Source organism: Canis aureus, chromosome 30 (assembly GCF_053574225.1).
Source record: "Canis aureus isolate CA01 chromosome 30, VMU_Caureus_v.1.0, whole genome shotgun sequence".
NCBI classification, from domain to species: domain Eukaryota; kingdom Metazoa; phylum Chordata; class Mammalia; order Carnivora; family Canidae; genus Canis; species Canis aureus.
This window is the reverse complement of record NC_135640.1, coordinates 39,443,224-39,460,398: the sequence shown is the minus strand read 5'-3', so window position 1 is coordinate 39,460,398 and position 17,175 is coordinate 39,443,224. Positions and strand designations below refer to the sequence as shown.

The 17,175-nt window shown below is 48.7% G+C and overlaps 1 protein-coding gene and 1 long non-coding RNA gene across 4 annotated transcripts in view; both read left to right on the top strand.

Moving 5' to 3' along the window:
* Nucleotides 1–7,790, top strand: part of LOC144301988 (uncharacterized) — a 37,127-nt gene extending 29,337 nt beyond the window's left edge. Inside the window, exons 2-3 of the long non-coding RNA XR_013368914.1 lie at nucleotides 6,360–6,514; nucleotides 7,158–7,790. This is a non-coding gene — a long non-coding RNA (uncharacterized LOC144301988). The remainder of the gene's footprint in view (nucleotides 1–6,359; nucleotides 6,515–7,157) is intronic.
* DSCAM (DS cell adhesion molecule) overlaps nucleotides 1–17,175 on the top strand; it is a 732,790-nt gene that overhangs the window by 64,522 nt on the left and 651,093 nt on the right. The window lies entirely within an intron of this gene.

Here is a 17,175-nt window from a genome sequence, read left to right as displayed (position 1 = left end):
AATGATTATTTCTTTTATTTTTTTTTAAAAATATTTTATTTATTTATTCATGAGAGAGACAGAGAGAGAGAGAGAGAGAGGCAGAGACACAGGAGGAGGGAGAAGCAGGCTCCATGCTAGGAGCCTGATGCGGGACTCCATCCGGGGTCTCCAGGATCACGCCCTGGGCTGAAGGTGGCGCTAAACCACTGAGCCACCCGGGCTGCCCCTGAAATGATTATTTCTTGATGTAGTTTTCGTGTGGTTTGCCTTCCTCCCCTCCTGGAGTGGAATGGTAGATCCGCAAGGATGTGGCTTTTGTCTGTGTCATTCCCTCTTGTGATCTAGAACAGTGCCTGCACTTGGTTCAAATGCAATAAGAATTTAACAAGACTATTTATAAATAATGTGATAGCACTGAAGGGGGCCGACTTCCAAGAGAGAACCTTGAGCAATTCCTACTGAAAATGAGAAACTCTTTGACCTCAATTTTTCTTCCTCAGAATTTGTTCTGTGGACACAGTTGAGGATGTCCTGGAAAAGGTGACTCTAAGTGTATTAGTCATCACCTGCATAGGCTGCTGTAATGACATTCTGATATCCAGCCTGGGTCCCTCCATTCTCTTTTCTCATACTTAACCCAAGAATATTTTATTCCCCTTTAAAACATTTTTTGTTTTGTTTTGATAAAAATGATCCTGGTTAAAAAGGTAAAGTCCGGTGGACTGGAAACCATTGGTTTGCTGTCCCATTTCTCCTGGGCCCTTCTAGAGAGGCCTGCACAAACTCTAACTTTGTCCATATCCATTCATTGTCATGATGACATATTGAACTTCCTTTTCCTACCTTACTTTTTTTCGACTTTGTTGTATTCAGACTTTCTCCTGTCTTTCTTTGTGTGATGATTTTTTTTCCTTTCTTTCTTTCTCTGCATGTTTAGGATTTATGTTTTCTATTTCTCTATGTTTAAATGTCACCTTGGAATTCTATTTGTGCATATAGAATAGTGACACCTACGCTTAAAGAATCACCTAACTCCTCCATGAAGCACTGCCCAGTCTGCTTGTTTTTGAAAGAGCATTCTCATCACATTAACCTCTTGCTGGAAGCATGCTAGTTACCCAGAGAACAGAGACCAGGATGCTTGCTTTGGTCTCCAAGGTTCTTGGTCACTTTCTCCCCACATGGATTTTCAGCCTTACCTTATTTTTAAAAATTATTTTATTTATCCATTCATGAGAGACAGAGAGAGAGAGGCAGAGACACAGGCAGAGAGAGAAGCAAGCTCCATTCAGGGAGCCCGATGTGGGATCCAATCCTGGGACCCCAGGATCACGACCTGAGCCAAAGGTAGATGTTCAACCATTGAGCACCCAGGTGTCCCTCAGCCTTCTCTTAAATCACTCTCTGTCCTGATGCCAGTGCTGCTTTTGCTTCCTGTGGCATCTCAGGGATCTGCACACATCCCATTCCCTCTGTCTGAAGAGCCTTCTCCCTCGGGCCCTCTCAGCCCCTGACTCTTTCCACCATAGCCTCCAAATAAATAAAATCACCCTTGTAAATAGCCTCATAGCATCATTTATCCTTCGTGGCACTTCTCAGAAGTGTAATTCCACTTCTGTTTCAATGATCATTTGATCAAACCTGTCTCACTCTCAGCGCTGTAAGGAGAGTAATCATATCTGACTTTGCTTATCAGCCTCTTCTCCAGTCTCTGTCGAGTGAGAAAACACATGAAGGAATGTAGATGAGTAATAGCAATGAGGGACTTTGGATGGTCTATCTCAACCTGTTTTTTGAGGCTACTTAAGAGATGTAGCTCATCACTCATGACCATTGATTGTGATCATGGCAAGATGTTTCAAGAATCTTAGACTCATCTGAAAAACAAGTGAGACCAAGTAATGATCCCTGTGGCTTCCAGTGTAAAGATGGTAAAGATGCTTTATTTATATCTAAGGTTCTTAATATAGTGTCACAGATCCTCATAGCTTTGTGGGGTTCTCTGTCGGTTCCTTATAATGCTCTGGTGCATGCTGGACTCAGATCAATGGCAAGTAATGGAAGTTGGTTGTAAAGGAGGCATTTGGATATGAGGATGCTAGGAGCCTCAGCTACCTGACCAGGTATCAAAGAGGAAAAGGAACAGTTGCCCAGGTGGACTTTCCAGAACTGGAAGGGGACTGAGGTTCCCCGACAACTCTGGAGACCATGTTGTTTCCTTGACCCTCCATGTGCAACTCATGGGTCTTCCCTCAGGTTCCCACCATTAACTTTGGTCAGGCTCTGGGCATAGCTGCTTTTACCTGCTGTGTCTCTTATTTCACTGCCCGCTGTGGAGTCTGCATGTTCTCCTCCTTTATCTTTTTGGTGCTCTTTGCCTCTGTATTTTTTTTTTATAAATTTATTTTTTATTGGTGTTCAATTTGCCAACATATAGAATAACACCCAGTGCTCATCCCGTCAAGTACCCACCTCAGTGCCTGTCACCCAGTCACCCCCACCCTCTGCCCACCTCCCCTTCCACCACCCCTAGTTCATGCCTCTGTATTTTATGAGACTTTCAGAATGAAAAGATGGATCTTATGGCAAAGTGGTCACAGTAAGCAGGTCCCAGACTGACCGTCCTTGTAGGAAGTGGTACAAAAAGCATAGCTGTCTGAAGGAGCTCTGGGTTCTCCCTCCCTTGTTCTGGATGGTGTCTCTACTGCTGTTTTCCCTTATTGCCAGTGGTGGGGGGTTCAAACCAATTTCAGCTTCCCATGGGACCAGTGGCTTCCTGCCTCCTGAGGGTGCACCTGAACCCAGCTTTCTACAGCCCCCCTAGGCTCCTACATGCTGGGTATCCAACCTTCCCAAACAACTGCTACAAACAGCAGGCATCTAAACCCACACTCCTGTGCCCCAGTAGCCTGACTTTTCCCTTGCTCACAAGATTTCTGTCATACTTGTCATCCTTGTGAAGGAGAGCAGCGTAGTGGAGGGGAAGGCCCCTGAAAGCCACGGCCATGCTGCCTGTCCATCATGGGGTTTGGCCCTGTGTAACTTGCTATGGGGTCAGAGCAGAGATCAGAGGACCTCTGCCTCCTCTGGCTGACTCTAGCTTGTAGGTACTTTGCTCAGTTGTCTTAGTTTGCTATAATGGGTTAAAAATTGTCCTCTCTCCCCAAAATTTTGTGTTCACTTGGAATCTCAGGATGTGACTTTACTGTAAATAAGGTCTCCAGATCGAGTGATGATTGAGAAAGAGAATCAGGTGGATTTAGGGGTGGGCCTCTAAATTCAATAACTGGTGTCCTTATAAGAGAAAGTGGAGGGGGATTTAGACAGAGATACAGGGAGAAGGCCATGTGAAGGTGGGGGCAGCGATTGGAATGACGTATCAGCAGGCCAGGGTTTGCTCAGGATTGCTGACAGAACCAGAAGCTAGGAAGGCATGGGATGGTCCCTTCCTCAGCGTCTTCCAAATCCCAACTCCACCTATACCTCAGTTTCAGACTTCTGGCCTCCAGAACTGAGAGAGAATAAATTCTGGATGTTTTAAGCCACTCTGTTTGTGGGGATTTGTTACGGCTGCCGCAGGGTTTCCAAGAAGCAGAAACTGAGCAGGAGCTTCTTGGGCAGGATACTGAGGGATTGGAGGAGGAAGGGCAGCACGAGGAGCCAGGTGAGCCAGGAGTGGGGTTCCAGCTGGACTCAGCCTGACCTTGCCGGTGTGCCCTGGAAGCACAAAGTGTCCGCAGCATTTGTTCAGCTGTGGCAATTGGGCCAACCCCTTGAACCCTACCTAGGTCAGCCAGATATGGACCGTGGGCTGCCAGAGAGGCGTGGGAGGTGCTGGTTCTCATTTGGTGGAGACACTTCTCTGGGGTGAGGGGCGTCTAGGTGAAGTTGAGGTCTTAGCTGCTAACACTCAGCCGGAAGATGGCTACGCGGGCTCTGTGCCTGGTTACCACTGCTTCGACCATGCCAATAATTATTTATCTAAATCCTGATGTGTGACAAGTGGCAATCACTTTGCCTGGCAGGAGACACCCCCAAAGGATACCGTGTTGCACAGCACAGCAGGTGCCCCCCATTCTTCCTGCTGTCTGTAGTTGGGAGGGGGACATCACCTGATATGGAGAGGTACCAGGTGCCAGGAGTGTGGTTGCAGAGGCTCAAGAGCCTAGAGGGAGACATGGAGGTGGATGGGGCTCCTGCGGGGGGCAGGGCTGGGGCATCTCCTAAAACTGCCTGAGCAACCTGCGGAGGCAGGAGCAGCTGGGGGCTGGGGTCTGAAACACCATTAGCACAAAGGAGAGAGAGAGATAGAGGCTGTGATCACCAAATTGCTTCTTCATCTGTTACTCACAAGACATTTAATAACAAAAACTCAGGAATTGGATTTGCGTTGATGCAGCAGGACATTGCATCAGTCTTTATTACGAAAATTCTATGTCAATTCCTGTCCATCTTATTTTGCCGTTATCAGCACGTGCAGCAGAAGTGACCATTTTTCATGGCTTCTTTCCCATGAACGGGGTCACATTTTACACAATAACCAAGAACGCTCCCATAAAGACGGCATCGTAAACGCTGGTCTCCAATTTTTTTCTCTTCTCCACTGTGTGCAACATGTGTATTTTCCCTGCACATAAAACATGCATGTAAAATTAAATTACCTGACAATTTTAGGTGGCATCTCCAGTGTACCCACTCGGGCTGCCTTTCCAAATCAAAAATGGTTCTTGAGGCAGTAACAACAGCATCACAGATCAAACAGATCGGCTTCAACGTTTTGCCTACAGTAATCGAGAGTAACGAAAGCATTATACCTTCATACTTCCTTTCACTGCACCTGATTTGCTTAGGGGTGGCGGTTTGGGTGGTAACGAGCCCCACTCTCAGAGACAGAGAAGGTAGACTGAGCAGGTTCTGGCCTTGGCTTGCATTCACCACGCAAGTGCGCCGCGCGGAGATGGGGTCGAGGGACTGCCCTGTCTCATCTGGTGCAGGTGTCAAGAGATAATGTGCTCACAGTCCTAGGGAGTGGCACACGCAGCCCATGTTTTCAAGGAGTTCTGCTTTCAAAATGTGGCGTTTAAAAAAAGCTTCCAAAGGCACAGTGCTCTTTGAGATGACTTTCGTGGTTTTCCATTCCTGGTCCTACCTCCCTGCATCTGGTTCCCTCCATCTCAGCAGCCTGAGCATGACCGAAGCCCGTGGAGGACACCCAGCCTGGTGCCCACTCAAAGAGGATGCCTGGTGGCATGAGCTGCGCGGTCCTTGTCCTGAAGGCTCTTTTCCTTACACAGTCCGTCTGTCCCTCCTGCGCTCAGTGCACCAAGCCAGCCCTTTTCTTCCCATATGGAGCTTAGCTAAACCTGGATGTCTGTCCAGCCCTACTTACCACTGATGCTCTGCAGCCCCCACCCTCCAGCAGGTGCATCTGAGGCTGCCCAGCCCGGGACTGTATGTCATGTTCACATCCATGCTTGCTCCCAAGCTGCCTTATGCCCCTCGACATTTTTCAACCTATGCCCTCATCTTCCATATCTGCTTTTTTTTTTTCTTTCTAGACGTCCTGAATCTTTTTGCAAGTTTGCAGAAGAAAAGACTCCCTAGATCCTCATGTGCTCCTCACCTTGGCAACTTTTGACCTCTTCTTTCATTTTTCACACTCTGTTTATGTCCTCAACATGCTTTTGCTTTTGCTTAGGAACTGCTAAAAGGTTTCCTCATTGGGCTATAAATATCTCAGGGTCGGAAACTCCATTCCTCCTCATGCCAGCTCTATGGCTCTGGCAGCTTACCTGTTTTGTGCCTCCGTTTTCTCATCTGGAAAGTGGGGGTTGGTAAGAACATCTGCCTCCCGTAGGATTGCTGTAGGTTTGTGCCCTATAAAAAGGTTTACAGTGGTGCCTGGCCAATTGTAGGTGGTGAATGCTCTCCTTGTTCCTCCTCTGAGACGATGCAGAGGGCTGCACGACCTCAATTGGCCACACCAGTGACTCTGACTGTCTTACACTCTGATTTCATGGAGAAAACTCAAGGAAGGACTACTTATGGGCAAGGCTCTGTGTTGATGCACAACCTCTCCTGTATTCCTGGGTCCTGGACGCAGGTTGGATGCTTGCAGGTGACTTCACCAGTCCCTCGGGCTCTGAGTTGTGAGCCCCAACATGCTACCCTGACACTGACTGTCACGTGCCAGTAGAGGAAAATGTGTTGAAAAGTGTTCGGAACTGATTCCAGATTTGGTTTTCATACGTCAGTGAATGTGAGGTGACACCAAAACAATTGAGGGAAAAGACTCCTTTAAAAAAATATGAAAGGCGACTTCTTGTATCCCGGGGATAATGAAGACCGGTTATGTAATACCTCCTTTTTATTTTTAGGAGGATGTAATTTAGAAGATGTTCCTTGGTTTGACTTGGGGAAGAGCTCAGGGTTCTCTGGAACTGAACACAGGATGCCTGGCTGTGCTTGAAGGGGAACTGGCCTGGGATTCAGGGCTCTCTGCAGGGCTCTTGCAATGATGACATCACTGCTGGTAATGCTCACCCTGTGCTGGGGTGGGTGTTGGCGGTGGGGGGTGGGGGGGTGATGCTTACCTCCTTTGCCCTGTGGATACAGCACAATGGGCCAGTCTCAGTTCCTGAGGTCATCTTTAAGTCTCTGGTCAGGACCCCCCATGCTTCCCAACTGGAAAATAGGATGTGAACATATAAGGTGCTACACCGTCTTTTCTAGAAGGCTGCTCAGAAAAATCTAAACTATTAAGAATATTTATAGGGCAACAAGCAGTATATCACAGAGGTGTAAATATCCCTCTGTTTCTGGAATGTTCCTGGGGAGGGGAGGGATCTGACACCAAAGGGCCACTTAGAGCCTCGGAGGAGATTGCAGAGGACGGAGGCAGGACCCCAAAGATTCTAAGATGTTGACTCCAGTGCTTTAATATGAGCAAACATCCCCCAGTTGCCCTCTGGAGATGGGTCTAATTGTTTTAGCCCCTAAATACATCACCCTGACATTGAAAGAGGTCTCTAACTTCCATATTTAATATCAGTCCCTCTGATAAACCTGCCCATTTGGAGAAACTTCAGACATATCCCATAAAGCTCCAACCTTCCCTTCCAAAGAAAAGCAGTTTTACTCTTCTTCGCCATTAACCAACCCTCCTCCATCCCCAGGCTGTGCTCAACTGCTGTCCCTGGAAGCTGCTGGCTTCACTCTCATTACAATTAGCATGGTTCCTTGTTCCTCGGGAAGCCTGCTTTTACCTTGAAGCACTTCCAGACTGGGCGATCAAAGTGCATGGGAGCTGCTAGCAGCAGATGGATTTCTAAATTTACCAGGGAAAGGCCGTCCCATGATGTTCACTGAACCTGGAAAACACCTGGAGGTGGAAACTGTTGTATGACAAGAATACATTCTGGTCAGGTTTGTTTATTAAGCCCAAGATATTGGCTGGCCACTGGTCTTGTCCCATCGGGTTTGCGCCGCAGGAATAGCTGGGAGGGATGGAGAGCAATCATTTCCGCTCCATGATGTCATGGTGACCAGTGTTGGATCAGACAATGCCATAAAATCATGGGGAAACTTCCATATAAACACAGGACAAATATATATCAAGATGCCGTAAACTGATGGGGCAGGTGGACACGTCCTGTCTAGCGGCTCAGAGCTTCCATCTGGGGTGCAGAGTAGACCCGGGGTGACCTTGTTTCCTTTAGTGGTGTCACAGCCTACATGCGAAAAGCCTGGATGAATTTCTGAAGCCCACCTTTCTGTGGCCTACCATTATTAGTCAACATCAGTGTTTTATACGTTGTTTGTCCTTAGCCACATTCTTTGTTATTCTTGTAGTTTTTTTTTTTTTCATTTTCTCCCTGTCACCAAACCTCTGCATATGTAGGAAACATAACATTTGGTATATCTCTTGGTGAAATGAGAGGGAGAGAGAGAGAGAGCAAGCAAGAGAGAGCAGGGGGTTGGGGAGAGGGGGAGAGAGGGAGAGACAATGGTGAGCAACGTACCGAGGATCCTTTATTTTTTTTAATTTATTTTTTATTGGTGTTCAATTTACTAACATACAGAATAACCCCCAGTGCCCGTCACCCATTCACTCCCACCCCCCGCCCTCCTCCCCTTCTACCACCCCTAGTTCGTTTCCCAGAGTTAGCAGTCTTTACGTTCTGTCTCCCTTTCTGATATTTCCCACACATTTCTTCTCCTTTCCCTTATAGTCCCTTTCACTATTATTTATATTCCCCAAAAGAATGAGAACATATAATGTTTGTCCTTCTCTGGTTGACTTACTTCACTCAGCATAATACCCTCCAGTTCCATCCACGTTGAAGCAAATGGTGGGTATTTGTCATTTCTAATAGCTGAGTAATATTCCACTGTATACATAAACTGAGGATCCTAATCGGCAAACCAGCAACGTCAAGTCACCGTAGAGTGTATCGCTCATAAGATCCCAAGTCACCGTAGAGTGTATCGCTCATAAGATCCCAAATGTCCCATGGGGGCCACCGGCAGCACAACTGGCGGTTCATCCCGTCAATTACTTGTGATGTCCAGGACCAAATAGTAGCAAGGCTGGAATTAATTACCAAGCGATCATTTGCATTTGAAATGTGCTCAGGAGCCATCAGGAGATAGCCAGTCCTGGGGTCGCGGTTCCCAACACGGGCTGGGCTGACCCTTGAGAGAGTGTTTATAATCCCAGACGTTGAGAGGGCACATGCCCTTCTGTTCATTGTCCTTGCTGCAGAAGCTTCGGTATATATGTCATCCTAAAGGTCAACTTTTCTGGGTGGAGAAAGAAAACAGGCCATCAGGTGAGGCAGGCGAGTGTCAGGCAGACCTCGGTGGGTGCAGGGAGCCCCCTCCATGCCCGGCCGCTGCTGAGTGTCCAGCAGCCACTTTGTGCCTGGCTGTGAGCTGGATCCAAGGGATTTGAACCCCAAGTTACTAGCAGCACCCTAGTTTTGCCTGACTCCATCCCTCCCATCGGGCTGGGGCTAGGTTCGAGGTGACAGTGAAACCCGGCTGTGAATTCCGATGGCTCTCCCCTCTCTCCAGCGTCCCTTCCTGTAAGTCTTATCTTCTCTATTGAGCATCTGTGTTTTGAAAACAGCCTGCAAGAGAATTAAGAGGCTTTTATTGTTGTTGACATATATATATGTCAAAATATATGACAAAATATATATATATATATATTTTTTTTTTTTTTTAATGAGCCATGGTGATTAAAACTCGGAAATTGTCATTTCCGAGAGGTTTCCAAGGTTATGGTTCTCTCCATTTGATGCCTCACCAGCAATCATTTACTTGCAGTAAAAATCATATGGGAAAAGAATTCGAGATGACCTACTTTATCAATGAAATCAAGGCTTCATGTTCATATTCAATGTTGCTACCTACCGCCTCACCTTCCGTCGAGTGTAAGGATGTCGAACTGCACGTACACCCTGTTCGGCTACGTTTTGAGTTCTTTGATACATATCCAGAAATGCCAAACACATATAAAGTGGGAAGTGGGAAGAGTATATTTTGTATTTTGATATACAGGGCGGGGTGGTGGTGGGGAGAAATGGGGAGAATTTCACCTGACTTGGCGATTTGGCCCTACCAGTTCATTATTTTTAATAAGTAGCAATCTTACCCACAGTACTTTCCCATTGTAGATTTAATTAGTCTTTTTTTTTTCTCCCCCTCCCTTTTGCTAGTTGACAGAGCTGAGAGGAGGGAAGCGGCAGCAATTTGAAACCTTGTTAGAAATTTATGAAGTGCTAAAATGTTTTATTCCCAGAGGCTGGCTTGCCAGCTGTCACCGGAACGCGCTCGCTGTCTGCCTCCCCGCGGCCCGGGAAGCAGGGTGGAGGTAGGCTGCCCCGAGTGCGGGCGCGGGCCTGGGTAAATGATGCTTTCCATAATTAGCACTGGGTAGAGGGAAGCTAATTATTTCTCCCCCCCAACCCCCCACAATTGACCAGTGGTGTGTAAGACGAGAGATGAGTGGCATCTGGAGAAGAGATTGCAGAGCCAGAGATTAAGACCCTTGGCTGCCTTTAGTAAAATACGCTGGCGGGGCAGTGAGAGGGGTCAGCTTTGGGGGTGGACCTCACAACACATAAACACCTAGCTCATGGGGGGCTTCCAGCAGACACTTGGCTAGACATTTCTAGCAAAATGGCCCCAAATTATTATTTTTTTTTTTCTTGTAGAAAATGCCTTCTTGCAAGTCTCACAAGATGTCAAGGGCGATGTTGTAAAGGGCTGTATCTTACCTGCAGTGTCCTGATGTACTCAAGTCCTCTCCCCATGCCCGCCTCTCCAGTGCCTCCAATTTCTTTCTCGGGGGACATTTTCATAGTTGCTCTTAATTGGAGGTATCGCATGTGACCACAGACACCCTGGACAATATGCTTCTTATAATAAAGGTGTCATGTGGGACATGATGGGGACCAGGGACAGACCAGGGACAAGGAAGGGGCCTTGCTGTCCCTTCAGAGTTTGCCCCTGGCCGTGCTCTGTGCAGGGAGGAGCTGCACCGTCCTAAGGGCAGCATCCTCTGCAGGTGCCAGACACCTCACGGCGGGACGGTCAGTCTTCGCTTCCATCTCCGTGCACTGAGAGGTGGCTAGGACGCTGGTGGGAAGTGGCACCCGGAGCACTCCCACGCCACCTGCCCCTCTGTCTCTGCCTCTCCAAGGACCAAAACGTTTTTGCTGGCACAGAACCTCCTGACATCTTATTTGCAGGGCGCCTGGGTGGCTCAGCTGGTTGAGCGTCTGACTCTTGATTTCGGCCCAGGTTGTGATCTCAGGGTCGTGGGTTAGAGCCTGGTGTCGGTTCGGTGCTAGGTGCAGAGTCTGCTTGTCCTTCTCCCTCTGTTCCTCCCTGGCTCATGCTCTCTTTCTAATTCAGATAGATAATAATAATGATATAATAATAATAATAATGATGATGATGATGGCGGCTTATGCTCTCTCATTCAGATAGATAATAATAATAATAATAATAATAATAATAATGATAGATAACAATGATGATGATAATAATAATGAGGATGATGATAGATAGATAGGTACATAAAATCTTCAAAAAATATCTTATTTGCAGTGTACCAGGACATTCTCTAATTAGCAGATTCACTCTCTGTATTAGTTTGCTGGGACTGTTGCAACGGGGCCCCACAAACCAGCCACCTTCAGTAGCAAATGTTCCCGGTGTCAGTTCGCTCTGGGCTGCAAGGGAAGAATATGGTCCAGGCCTCTCCCCTTGACTCGTCAATGGCCATCTTCATCTTCACATGGCTCTCTCCCTGTGTGTGTGTCTGGGTCCAAATGCCCCCTTTTTATGCCCAAAGATACACCAGTCTTTTTGGATGACAACACACCCTATGACCTTATTTTATGTGATTACTTTTGTAAAGATGGTGGTCTCCAAATAAGGTCACATTCTGAGTCAGTGGGGGTTAGGGTTTCAATATATATGAATTTTTAAGGGACACTACACCGTCCATTCATTTATCCAAGAACTGCATGTCAAGTGGCCAGAAGCACAAGGAAGGCCTTTCAAGATAGGTCAGGAGCCCTAGCTCCTACCCCGTGAGTCTGCCCAGCTCTCCATGGGGCCTGGGTCATGGCACAGGTGGAGACTATTGTAGGCCGAGTAATGGGCCCCAAAAGGTCCTGATCCTGGGACCTGTGCATAATGCCACCTCACGGGGCAATGAGGACTTTGCAGGTGCAGCTAAGTTAAGAATCTTGGGATGGGGAGATCATCTGGGTCCCTGCAAGAGGAAAGCAGAAGGGAGAGAGGGATGAAGGCAAAGAGAGAAAGGAGAGAGAAGGTGGAGGGAGGGGCCACAGCCCAGCACTGCAGGTGGCTTTACAAGCCCGCAAAGACCTGAAAACACCTGCTTCTCTGTAGCCTTTGGAAGGAACAGAGCCCTGCCAACCCATTGGGTTTCTGACCTCGAGAACTGTAAGATACATCTGTGTTATTTTAAGCCACTGAGTTTGTGGTTACAACAGCAATGGGAAGCTACTGCAGGTACCGAGCTGGGGGGCTGCGAGGAAAGGTGGTGACGTCCACTATTCTGGAAAAGCAAGGACAGCACTGACGGCTCGGCTTAGGGACCCTCACTAGCAACATTCAACCCCCCCCCCAGTTCCATCCAATTCAGATTCCAGGTCTCCTTGTTCCATAGGAAGTTAGCGGGTCGCCGACAGGATGGAGGCACCCCAGGGGCACGGGGAGGCTCGGCAGTGAGTCCTGTGAGGCACGAGGAGCTAGGAGAAGAGGTGCACGTTGAGCAATGATGCAGGAATCTCGAGATTCTGAGTCCTAAGCCCAAAGCTTCCCTTTTGGAGCACAGCCCATGTATACATACACACACACACACACACACACCATATGCACACGTATGCCCACCGTGGGGCGTGAGTGGGTTGACTCGCAGCGGAGACTTGGGGAGTCCTGTTCTAATTACGTGGGAGCTCCAGCTGGGAGGAGGTAGGGATGGATGGAAGGGCACTTTGGGGTCAGGCAGGCAGATGGAGGTGCAGGAGGGCCAGGGTGCTCTATTCCCAGAGGCCCCTGGGAGAGTCACATCCAGCTTCCCAGCGACAGAGGACAGTCGGGTGGGGCATGGGTGCCACAGCTGCATGGGCTTCCCGGCAGTTCCCTGCCCCACCATGGCAAAGCCTCCGTGCTGCATGTGACGCTGAACATCTGGAGCATCTCCAAATTCTGCTCTAAGTGATCTGCGGATTTCCTGGAAGGTCAGCACCCCTCTCGGCCTCAGTTTTCCTATCTGAGCAATGGGAATGCTCCTGTAATGTTTGGAGCAGGACTGCGGCAAGGACCAACAGGATGGATGGGTGTGAACTTACCAAATGCGACGCCTGATTTTCTGCGGGGTTCTCGGAGGCGGATGCTACTTTCCGGCACGTCCCTCCTATGGGTGCAGAGGGCGGTGGCTGTGGTAGTGATGCTGAGGTGGTGGTGGGAAGGGCGGTGCTGAAGGTGGGGTTGCCACCCCGGGCACCTTGCTGACCTCCACCAGGGAGCGGGCTCACAGAGATGCCGGGGAGAGGGAATGGGCTAGTTTGGGCTGCTGGTATTTGAGGCAGGGTTAGCTGGTTGTCATGCTCATTTACTAAGTGGCCTGGGGTCCTGAGTCCCACCAACCAGCCCAGCAATCTGAGAATAGGACTGGGTCTGTGCTGAAGGCAGCACAGAAGGGTCTGTGCTGGGGTCCTGGGGGGCTCAGTCAGTGAAGCATCTGCCTTCGGCTCAGGTCATAATCTCAGGGTCCTGGGATCGAGCCCCGCATCAGGCTCCCTGCTCAGTGGGGAGGCTGCTTCTCCCTCTGCCTCTGCCCCTTCCCCTGCTCATGCTCTCTCACTCACTCAAATAAATAAACAAAAAAAAATTTTTTTTTTAAGAAGACTCTGTGTCCCCTGGTGTCTTTTGACTAGAGGAGGAAGAGGATGAGACAGGTTGGCCAGGGGGCTGCTCTCAAGAACATGGGCATTTGCCAGCCACTGGCAGGGCAGAGAGGAGACTTACAGTTTAAAGGGCTCTAAAGAATATAGTGAAAAGGATTATAAGGGGAAGGAGGGGAACTGAGTGGGAAAAATTGTAGAGGGAGACAAATCATGAGAGATTCTCAACTCTGAGAAACAAAGGGTTGCAGAAGGGGAGGGAGGTAGGTGGCAGGTTGGGGTAACTGGGTGACGGGCACTGAGGAGGGCACTTGATGGGATGAGCACTGGGTGTTATACTATATGTTGGCAAATCTAATTTATTTATTTATTTATTTATTAAGATTTTATTTATTTATTCATGAGAGACACAGAGAGTAGAGAGAGACAGACAGAGAGGCAGAGACACAGGCAGAGGGAGAAGCAGGCTCCATGCAGGGAGCCTGACGTGGAACTCGATCCTGGGTCTCCAGGATCACGCCCTGGGCTGATGGCGGCACTAAACCACTGAGCCTCCAGGGCTGCCCAGCAAATCTAATTTAAATAAAAAATGTAAAAAAGGGGGGCTCTACAGGTTGTCCTGCTGGTTATTTTACTCAGATTTCAAAAAAAAAAAAATGTAATCCAATCCATAGAGACTTGAAAGGATGAAGAGGAAGCCAGAGTAGAGCTGGCTCCTGGGCTGCCATGACGTTGCAGGACTTAGGAGCAGTAGGGATACCTGATTGATGGGGTTTTAGATAGTGGTGGGGCTGAGGTGGGACATAGAGGATGGGGTGAGGGCATGGAAGAGTTTGAAAGCCTGAGGAGTGTGGTTTTGAGCCTGAGGGAGCCTATGCTCCCTTCCGGATTTTTGGTTTTTGTTCCCTTCTGGGAAGATTAAACATGCAGGACGTAGGACCGAGAGAAGCCATATCTTCCTCTGTCCATCCCTCTCTCTGTTCCTTTGTCTGCTCCCTTCTCTCCCCTACAGGGCTCTATCTCCCATCCATACCCAACACCGCTTTGGCAGCCCTATGCGGCCTAGACCTCTCTCCTCTGAGGAATGTCCCAAGTGCACATTCTGGTTCTTCATGGGTAGTTTATCCACTAGGATAAGCATTTGGAAGCGAGCCAGGTGGAGAGCTACAGAGCAAAAGTTTTCCTTACCATCACCTGCTGGGGCGGGGGAGCATCCCAGGCAGGACCTGTGAAAGAAGCCTGTTTCTCCTGAATTTCTGCCAGATGTGTCTTGCCTGGAAGGAAGACAAGACAACTTGGGATGTACGGGCTTGGGGTAAAGCATCTTTTACCTCTGTGGTTGGTTGGTTCCTCTGTGTTTTTCTTTTTGGTTCCTCTGTGTTTTTCTTTTTCTCCGGCCCAGATGTATGTATTAATGTCCTGGGGCTGTCACAGAGTACCTCAGAGTGGCTTAGCACAAAATAAATTGACGGTCTCACAGTTCTGGTGGCCAGAAGTCTGAGTTGAGGTGTTGGCAGGGTTGGTTCCTTCTGGAGAATCCAAGGGAGAATCTGCTCCCCGTGTCCCAGCTCCTGTGGTCGACGGCCGCCCGTAGCTTGTGGCCACCTCACTCCAGTCCGTGCCTCTGTTATCACAGGGGGTCCTCCTGGTGTCTCCGTTCCCACATCTCTGGATCTGGGATTACATCTGCAAAGACCCTCGTTCTGTGTAAGGACGTGTTCACAGGGATTGAGATTGGGACTTGTTCAAACCTTGTTGGGGGACCCTGTTCTCCCCCCAGTGCTGTGTCTACTTCACACACACAGTGCCAGGCACATAGGGAGGACCGCATGAATCCACCCAAAAGACCAGGCAATAGAAAGCAAATGTCGCAGGTCATTCTTGATCCACTTTATTCAAATAAAGGGATCATGAGTGCTCTCTGTCACTAAGGCACGATGGGTTTCCTGTCTGTGGACAGGAGATCCCAGCACTCAGGGCTGTGGGGCTGGTGGAGAGGGCTCAGATTCGTGTGTGTGTTGTGTGTGTGTGTTTGGAGTAGTTTTGTAGTGGGGTGGGGTAAACTGATACAAGCACGAGTAAGACCTTACCAAGGAGATACTGGGTAGAAAGAAGTGACAAGAATATTCCTCACCTGAATCAAGGTAATCAAGCTGAAGTGTAAGCAGGGTACGGGGTGGGTGCAAAGCGAGAGCTGTGGGTTCCCATCCCCGGAACCAGAGGGGGCTTCATGGGCAGGTGGTACATATATCTGTTTCTTGTACTTAGAACTGGAAACAACCCAAATGTACCATCTTGCAGTTCTGCAGGTCAGACATCTGAACATAGATTGCATTGGGTCAGAACCAGGGTTTCAGCAAGGCCTGGAGGCACTCTGGAGAGAATGTTTCCCTGACCTTTTCCAGCCTCTGCAGGCCGCCTGCATCCCCTAGCCGGTGGCCTCCTGGTAATCATTCCAGTCTGGCCTCTGCTTCTGCTGTCACAGCTCCTCCTCCAGCGCTGACCTTCCTGCTTCCCTCTTAAAAGGACCCACCTGCACAATCCAGGATGATCTTCCACCTCAAAATGCTTAACTGAATCACACGTGCAAGGTCCTTTTGGCTGTGCCAGGTCACATATTCCCAGGTCCTATAAGTTCAGGCGTGGGCATCTTTAGGGGAGCCATTATTCTTCCAGCCACAGATGGGTAGGGTTGTTTAGGCAAAGGAGATTTCTAGGCTTGGAGATAAGCCTGAGCCAGGAGAGAAGGCTGGAAGCACAAGGTATATTTGGGAAGCAGCGGTGAAGCTATGTCCAGTGGGTAGAGCATGAGGAGGGAGGGAGGGGGAGACAAAGCAGAAAAGTAGAGCTGATCTGTGCAGGGTCTTGAATGCCAGGCTGAGGCCAGAGAGGGAGGTTAAGGCAGAGGGGGCAGTGGTCACTGAAAAGTTTCAAAGAGATGTATCAGATATTCATGGTTGGGAACAAACCATGCCAGGACTTAGTGACTTAAGGCAGCCATCATGATGAATTCATGGTTTTATGGGGTGGCCAGGCAGTCCTTGCAGTCAGGGCAGGTTCTGCTGGGGAGTTGGACTCATTGCATGTCTGGGCTTCAGCGGGGGTGGCTGGGACCACTGGGCCTCTCCATGTCTTTCCTATCCCCCAGAGGCTAGCATAGCTTGTCCACATGGTGGCCATCCCACGTCTCCAGCAAGCGCCAGCGCGCGTGGATTTTTCAGACCTTTCCCCTGTTACACTTGTCAGTGTCCCATTGGTTAAAGCAAGTCCCATAGCCAAGCCCAGATTCAAGGAATGGAACCAAAAAAGTCATATGGCATCGGACGTCCACAGCGCAATGGGAGAATTTACTACAGCCATTTTTCACAAATAATCTATCACAGAAGTTGAGTGACATGATCTTAGGTATTTGTAGTGGAGTAAAAATAATGTTTATATCAGCTCTTGGTAACTTTTCTTACAGAACTCTAGAATATTCTAGAAATTAGTTGCACAAGCTTGTGAGCTACATCGCCTGGGTTGTAATTCTGGCTCCAAGACACACAGACTGTATGGCCTTTGATCAACTTTCTGTGCCTCAGTTTCTTTATCTGCCAAATGGAAGTGGTAATACTTCCTTCCTAGGGATGTGGTTGGTAAGGATCAAATGAGTGAAAATACGGAAGGCGTTTATCACAGTATCTAGCATATTGCAGCTATTGCACAGATGCTATTTGTTTTAATTACTATTTCATTTTGCTCT